Source organism: Elephantulus edwardii, unplaced genomic scaffold, assembly GCF_000299155.1.
Source record: "Elephantulus edwardii isolate Elephantulus edwardi_28Jun2011 unplaced genomic scaffold, EleEdw1.0 scaffold00166, whole genome shotgun sequence".
Classification (NCBI taxonomy): Eukaryota; Metazoa; Chordata; class Mammalia; order Macroscelidea; family Macroscelididae; genus Elephantulus; species Elephantulus edwardii.
This window is the reverse complement of record NW_006399916.1, coordinates 1,447,411-1,455,375: the sequence shown is the minus strand read 5'-3', so window position 1 is coordinate 1,455,375 and position 7,965 is coordinate 1,447,411. Positions and strand designations below refer to the sequence as shown.

The window sequence follows — 7,965 nt, the reverse complement described above, 5'->3', positions numbered from 1 at the left end:
GAAATCCTGGGTCCCAATCTCTCTCTCTTGAAAACGCCTCTTCGTCTCTTAGCTGGGCTGGCATCCCTTGTGCCCGCTCTCAAGCCGCCCTTCCGCCCAGGAGCACGCCGGAAATCCTGGGTACCTCTCTGGAAAATGCCTCTTCGTCTCTTATCTGGGCTGGCTTCCCTTGTGACCCTCTGGAAAACGCCTCTTCGTCTCTTATCTGGGCTGGCTTCCCTTGTGCCCGCTCTCAAGCAGCCCTTCCACCCTGGAGTGTAAATGATTTATTTGTTGCAAATATTTTTGCAAGAAACATAAATGAGACTATATACATGGACTTCTACTGTTAACCTGTACAGGAATCAGAATTACTACATCTGTAAAAAGAATCATTAAAGAATCTCAATGTCAGCTCTGTTTTCACAGCTAGTTTTCTAGGCCAGGTGCTCAGTGTGCACTCATTTAGTTTAAACTAAAGCTAAAGAAAATTAAATCTAGTCCACAAGAACAAATTTTGACTTTGAATCTATCCCACCTGAATTAAAAAAAAAACAAAACAAACCACAAACAAACAAAAAAACCCAACACAAAAAAAACAAACAAAAAATCTCAGGATCAGATTTGAGGCTTTGAATACTAACATGTGAAGACCAGGTGAACTGTGAGAGGATATCAAGAATACTATCCATGAAGGAAGAAAAATGTCATTATAAAGGCAAATGAGGAAGAAAAGAATGAGATGAATGCAGAAGAGACCCTGAATATTGCACTAGACTGATGAGAAGCCAAAGTGAAGGAAAAAAAAAATCAAGAAGTTCAAGAGTTGAACAGATGATTTCAAAGGGCAGCTCAGAAGGACAACATGAAGTATTATAATGAAATGTGCAAAGAGCTATTGTTGGAAAATCAAAAAGGTTGAACTCTCTCGGTATTTCTTAAGCTGAAGGAAGTGAAGAACAAATTCAAGCCTCACATTGCAATACTTAAAGATGCTATGGACAGAATATTGAATGATCCAGGAAGCACCAAAGGAAAAGGGAAAGAGGTCCCTGACCGCAGTCTTGATCAAAGAAAGTTACTTAACTACTGCTACCAAAGGGGATATATAGCATTGGGGGAAATCTGCAATCATTGACCTCTCCAAATTCCTGAAGAGAAATTAAGTCAGTTTAAAGACTAAGCCACAACCCATTATGCATCTGAGAGGTAGGCATGAATAAGGATGACAGGAGAAGAAATCTATATATTTGAGTTGCTTATACATCAGAAATCTGAATAATGACTAAGAATGATAGAAGAAGAATCAATGCCTTAGAGTCGCAGTGCTAGAGAAGAGTATTGAATATACTATTCATCTTGGAGAAGGTGAAATCAAGTTGCTCCTTGGAGGCAAGGATTTTGAAGCTCCATCCAACATACTTTGGGTATAATGCAAGGAGGGACCAGTCCTTGGAGAGAGACATCATGTTTGGAAGAGTGGAAGGACAGCACAAGAGAGGATGAGATGGATTGACTCATTCTGGGGTAATGGGGGTAGGTGTGTCAGAGATAATTAAATTGGCTGAAGAGCAGAGTTCAGAGCTGTCATACATTAGGTAGCTATGAGTCTCAAGAGACTCAACAACACATTGCAGCATTGGAGAAGAGTGTTGAATATTTTGTGGACTGACAGAAAAACAAACATATATGTATTGGAAATAGTAAAAACAGATATGTCTTGGAGAGTGTACCTTGAAGACAACAATAGTGAAGCTGCATCTCACATATTTTGACTTTCTTTTTTAGAAGAGGCTATTACTCAGAGTTACTATGCTCAGAAAGGTGGAGGATCAGTGAAGGAAAGGAAGACACTCAATGAGATTAATTGATACAGTGCCTGTGACATATGGCTTCAACACATGTAAAGGATGATAAGGTGCAGGTTAAGATAGAGGTCAGATATATTATTCACAGGGTCACTATGAGTTGTACTTGACTTGTTGGTACTTCACAACAACGATAACAATTTTTAAAATAATTCCCTAGTATCCTACAAAGAATGTTAATTCTGAACATACACATATTCTTGACCTTTTGTAATAGTGATGCCATATAACACTTGTCCTCTAAAACTGACTTATGTAACTCAGCATGGTCCTCCAGATTTATATACATAATAAGATGTTTTAGACTCCTCACTATACTCCATAGGTGCATAATATTCTAATGAATATATGATTCAAAATTTATTTTTTCATTCAACCTACTGGGCATTTAGATTATTCTCATATTCTTTGTATTGTGAAGAATGCATCAATGAATGTAGATGTGTATGTCTACTCATCTTCTGGTATATGCACCATTCTTCATTATTATTTAGTGGTAAAATTTCTCCTTAATTTCAAAATATCTCTTTAAAGTATTTTTAAACTATTAATTAAAAATATTTTTTCATCTTAAATTAAAAAAATAAAAATGGCTAAATACATTTTGAACATTAGTTATCATTGGTATCCAAGAAAGAATAATATTTTATATATTGACATACTGATATAGCTATTTTGGTTGAGGAAAAAAGAAAATTCTCAGTATCAGTGTGTAAAAAGGAACAAATCTGTTGTTTAATATTTCAACAGACAAAAAACAATCAGGTTCTGCCTACATATATTTTTTAAAGCATACATCAGTGTTGATAACTGTTTTCACAAAATATATGAACAAATTATACTCAACAGAAGAATTTTATTCTGATTATAAAATGAAAAGAAAATGTATAAATTTTCTGTAATGGGAAAAATGTTAAAATATTGTTTTGAATGTTTATATAATTGTTATTTGGTGCTATTAAGATCTTATGAATAACAGAATGAATTATGACCAGTTCTGGGCTACCATACCAGGGTATGTTTGAGCTCATTGAAGTCACTCTATCAGTCTGTCTCTTTAGAGTCTCCCTTAATTTTGCTGATTTTCTAGTTTAGTAGGGTATCTTCCCCTAGGTACTGATCCCCTGTGAACATGTCAAAAGGAAGCAAGACACAAAATCTTGCTGTCATTCTTTTTAGAGAGCATTTTGACTGTATTACATCCAAGACAAATTTACTCAAAGGTGAGCCAACAGAGAAATGAAACAATATCATTTGAATCTCACACAAGGAAAATCTTGCTGAAGATTACCCAAGATTTATTGATACAGTACATAACCAGAGGACTATTAGAAATACCAGCTGGATTTAGAAGAGGCCATAACACTAGGAACATCACAGTCAATGTCTGATGGATCTTGGCTGAAAGTAGAGTATCAGAGGAATGTCTGTGTTTCATTGACTATGCAAAGGCATTTGTATGTGTGGATCACAACAAATTGTGATTAACTTTGAGAAGAATGAAAATCCCAAGACACCTGATTTTATTTATGCAAAACCTATATTTGGACCAGAAAGCAGTTGTCAGAACAGGGCAAGGAAACATAACATGGTTCAAAATCAGGAAAGAAATGTGTTAGGCATGCATCCTGAATCCATGTCTTTTAAATCTCTATGTGGAACAGATCATCTGGAAAATTGGACATTATGATAAAGAATGTGGCATTGGGACTGGAATATTTATTAACAACTTGTGTTAAACATATAACACAACCTTGCTTGCCAAAACTGAGGAGGACCTGAAGTGTTGGCTGCAGAGGGTCAAAAACTGCAGTCTTCAATACAAATTGAAGATAAATATCAAGAAAATAAAGATTCTCACCACCAGTTGACAATACCATGATAGACAGAGAAGAGATTGAGATTGTTAACAATTTCTGCTTTCTCAGTTCCACAGTCCATTCTTGGCACCAGCACTTAGGGAATTAAAATATCAATTTCATTTGTAAAAATCTGCTGTCAGGGACCTACATAGTTTGATAAAGAGCAACATGTCAATCTAAAGACTAAAGTGTGCCTGGTCCAGGCCATGCTCTTCACAATTTCTTGCTATGCATCAATGAGCTGGACAATAAATAAGGCTTACAGAAGAAGAATTGTTGCCTTTGAGTTTTGCTTAAAAGAGTATTGAACATACTGTGGACTGCTAAGAGAAATAAACATGTTTGTCTTGGAGAAGGTTAAACCAGGTTGCTCCTTGGAATTAAAAATATTCTCTTCATCTGATATACTTCAGACATGTTGCAAGTAGGGATGACTCCTTGGAGAAGGACATCATGCTTGAAAGGATGGAAAGACAATGCAAGAGAAGAAGACCCTGGATGAGATGTATTGACACAGTAGCTGGGATAATGGGGTAGGTATGTCAGAAATAGTGAGATTGGCTCAGGATAGCGCAGGGCTCAGAGCTGCTGTGCATAGGGTCACTATGAGTCACAGGTAACTCATAACTCAACAGCACATAACAACTAATGGAGGTATGTTTATCTACATATTTCTAGTTTGTTTCTGAATTGAAGAGTTAATTTTCATGTATTATTCAGTTCTCCACAATAGCTAACTAACGATATGTGTGTGTACGTGTGTGTGTTGTGGTAGTGTACTGTCAAGTCAGAAGAGACCCATAGATGACATTCTGGTCGGTTTTCAGTAGCAGTAAATTACATTAGAGGAGATTTCCCATCTTTCTCCAACAGAGCAGGTGGTGAATTCAAGCAACATGCCTTCAGTACTGCAACATAGCTCTTGCCACTAGGCTACCAAAACCACACACACACACACACACACACACACACACACACACACACACACTTTATTGCACCATCTCTATAATTATATCATCTAAAGCTGTAGTATCTATAAGGGAGCTCTGGTTTACTAAGAAGCTGTGCTGCAATCCAGAAAGCACGTTGTAAGAATCCATCTGCTGTTTTGCATAAGATAGACAATCTCCTCCTGTGTGAGTTACTGCTGCTGAAACCTTGTTGAAGGGACAGCTACGGGTCTGTTCCAATTTGAAGACACACAACAACATTATCTAATTCTACGTCATCTGTATTATGAGTCAGGAAATTTTTCCAATGATTCTATTATTTCTAATTATCATTCAATTAATTTTGTTTTATATTTAGAATAGCTCATTTATGCATAAGTAATATAAGTGTATCTCTTTTTAATTTTTATTATTGCAGTACTGGATCAGCCTAGACTTCACTTCTAATATTACAGGATAGTATTACATCTTAAGTAAATTTAAACTGTAATCAGGTCAGTAAACTAGTTTTCATTTTCCTTTATCATTAAATATAATCAATCATTGCTTTTTTAAAAAAATCACAAAGTTCATAAAATGCACTTCTATTTCTTGCTAGTTATCACTAATTTTATACATAAGTTTGCTACAACTTATTTCCCTGACATTTTTTTCCTCTTAGAACTATGACATTAAAGTCATCACCAATAAAGAAAAATGTTTTTAAAAAGAAACAAAAACAGGAAGGAAAGCAAATAGCAAAATTGGTTTCAGAAAGAGACCCTGAAACTTGCTTTTCAATGTAGAAAAAAAGGAAAAAATTATGAAGTACGAGAGCTGAACGGATTTAAAAGATTAACTCTAGAAGACAAAGCTAAATATTAAATGAAATCTTCAAAGATCTGGAGTTAAAATACTAAAGAGAAGAAAACACTTTACATTTCTTAAGCTGAAAAACTGAAGAAAAAAGTTCAAGACTTGGGTTCAGTTCTATAGGATGGTATGGGCAAAATATTGAATGATGAAGAAAGAACAAAAAGACAAAAGAAGAAACATACAAAAACCATTGGACCAGAAAAAAAATAGGTCAGTGCTGAAGCATTTTAGGAAATGTTATATGATCAAGGATGATAAAGTATGTATGATCATGATGAAAGAAGTAACAGCTGTTTACTGGTATTTACCGGTACTGAATTTATTTTATATACCAGCCTCTAGGGATTTCTGATGACATAGTCTTAAGAATGTGGCATTTCTAAGTCAAAGGTGGCACATCTCCAGCTATTCCAATCCACGAGAGGCTCTTGAGGAAGAAGGATTAGAAATCTTCTCCTGTGCGATTTACAGCTTTGGAAGCTAGGTGAAGGATCTGCTGTTGAGTTCATTTCAACTCCATGGCAATGAGTGGGTGTGAGTTAGTCCTTTCATGAAACATAGTATGCAAATAAATATTTATAATATAAATTTTGTAGCCTAAAACTGTATTTCATATTCTTCACATGAGCTTTTAGTAAGCAAAATGCTTCCTCTTTATGAAGCAAAGCACATCTGCTTTTCCTTTTAGAGATTTCACTTTCTGTAAGAAGAACTTCCTCAGCCACACATACGTGCTGGGTATATTCTTTTTACTTCTTTCTGAGCACTTTATAGTGCCATGTTTTACATTCAAGTACATGATCTATTTTCACTTAATTTCTAGGTAAGGTTTAAATTTGAAGTTCAAGTGCTTTTAATTAATACTCCTGCTTGTAAAGAAATTTGCTAAGTATAAACATCTAGACTAAAAGTATTTACCATCAGCACTTGAACATGTTTATTTCTTCATTTTAAGAAATTTGCTCATTTTGACTAGGCTCTTCTGTTTATCTCTCATTTTTTGCAGTGCATTTCTGTAATTGTTATTCTGCAACTTGATATAGATTTATTTTAACTTTTTTTCTTGGTACCCACTTGCAGATTCTCTGAGGACTCATTAAGTCAATCAGTTTTTCTGAATTGATATTCCTCACTTATATATTCATTTCTTTTTCCCCTGCCTCAGATTTATTTGTGTAAACTAAGCAGGAGGACTCATCCACATGGCAGTTCTGGGGCCCTCCCAGGCCTTTCTCCTCAGATGGAGTGCTCTACTACAGATATGATGGAGGTCCTGGCACCTGACATGATGCCAAAACCTGCGTCTTTTCTGTAGCTCCAGCCTTACTATGAACTTTGGTTTTGGCTTTAGGCCAGGAGAGCCTGTGAGACTTGTCACTGAGGGGATGAGCAGTGTAAGTGACTGACAGTATGTAATTGGCATCCCTTAAGACTCTACTCTGTAAGTTTTATATGAGCCTTGGAAGGCATAGATCTGCATCCATGCCTCAAGGTTGTTGGTCTGCATCTTTGCATGTTTCTTGACAAAATGCAACTTTTTCAGGAACTTGAGGTCCATCCCTTAAGAAGTTCACATAGTTGTGGTTGGGTCTCTCGATGTGTTTTCAGTGTTGTTTGGGATACACATTGTGGGTAGTTATGGGGTTTGCCATTTCTGTACAGTTGCCTGCACTTGCCTAGTAGGGCACACATTGCTTTACTTCTACCTTAAAAGCTCTAGAAAATTTCCAGATTTAAAATTATCTTTGTTGCTATTTCCAGTTGTATCTAACTCTCTATACAGAAAATGTTTTTAGCTCTTTTTCATGTAGGTGACCAAAATGCCATCAAGACAGGGGAAGACACAAAAATTTAGGCGCCACCTGAGCCACGGCCATGGTCACATCAGACAGCACAAGGTAATGCTGGTGGCTTGCATCACCACAGAATCAACTTTGACAAATACCATCCAGGTCATATTTGAAACGTTGGTATGAGATGTAACCACCTGAAGAAGAATCAGAGCCTCTGCCGAACTGTCAACCTTGACAAATTATGGTCTTTGGTCAGTGAGCAGACAAGGGTAAATGCTGCAAAAAACAAGACTAGAGCTGCTCCCATCATTGATGTGGTTCGATTGGGTTACTATAAAATTTTGGGGAAGGGAAAGCTCCCAAAGCAACCAGTCATTGTGAAAGCCAAGTTCTTCAGCAGAAGAGCTGAGGAGAAGATTAAGGGTTTTGGGGGGGTGCGCTGTGTCCTGGTGGCTTGAGTCTGTGTTAATTACATGGGGGTTGGTTAATGAAATGTTTTTCCCTTACAATCTGATCTTTGGTGACATGTATACCCACATAGCTCCTCCTGCAGCTAATGCTGAGCAGCTTCAGGATCTTTAAGTATGATAGAAATGCACTAGCACTTCAGAAGTTTGACTCATTATCTGATAACAAAACTTGATTTATAAAGTGGAGA

The 7,965-nt window shown here is 36.5% G+C and overlaps 1 pseudogene; it reads left to right on the top strand.

The window, feature by feature from the left end:
* The first annotated feature begins 7,334 nt into the window (after positions 1 to 7,334).
* LOC102874243 lies at positions 7,335 to 7,765 on the top strand (annotated as a pseudogene).
* Positions 7,766 to 7,965: the final 200 nt, after the last annotated feature.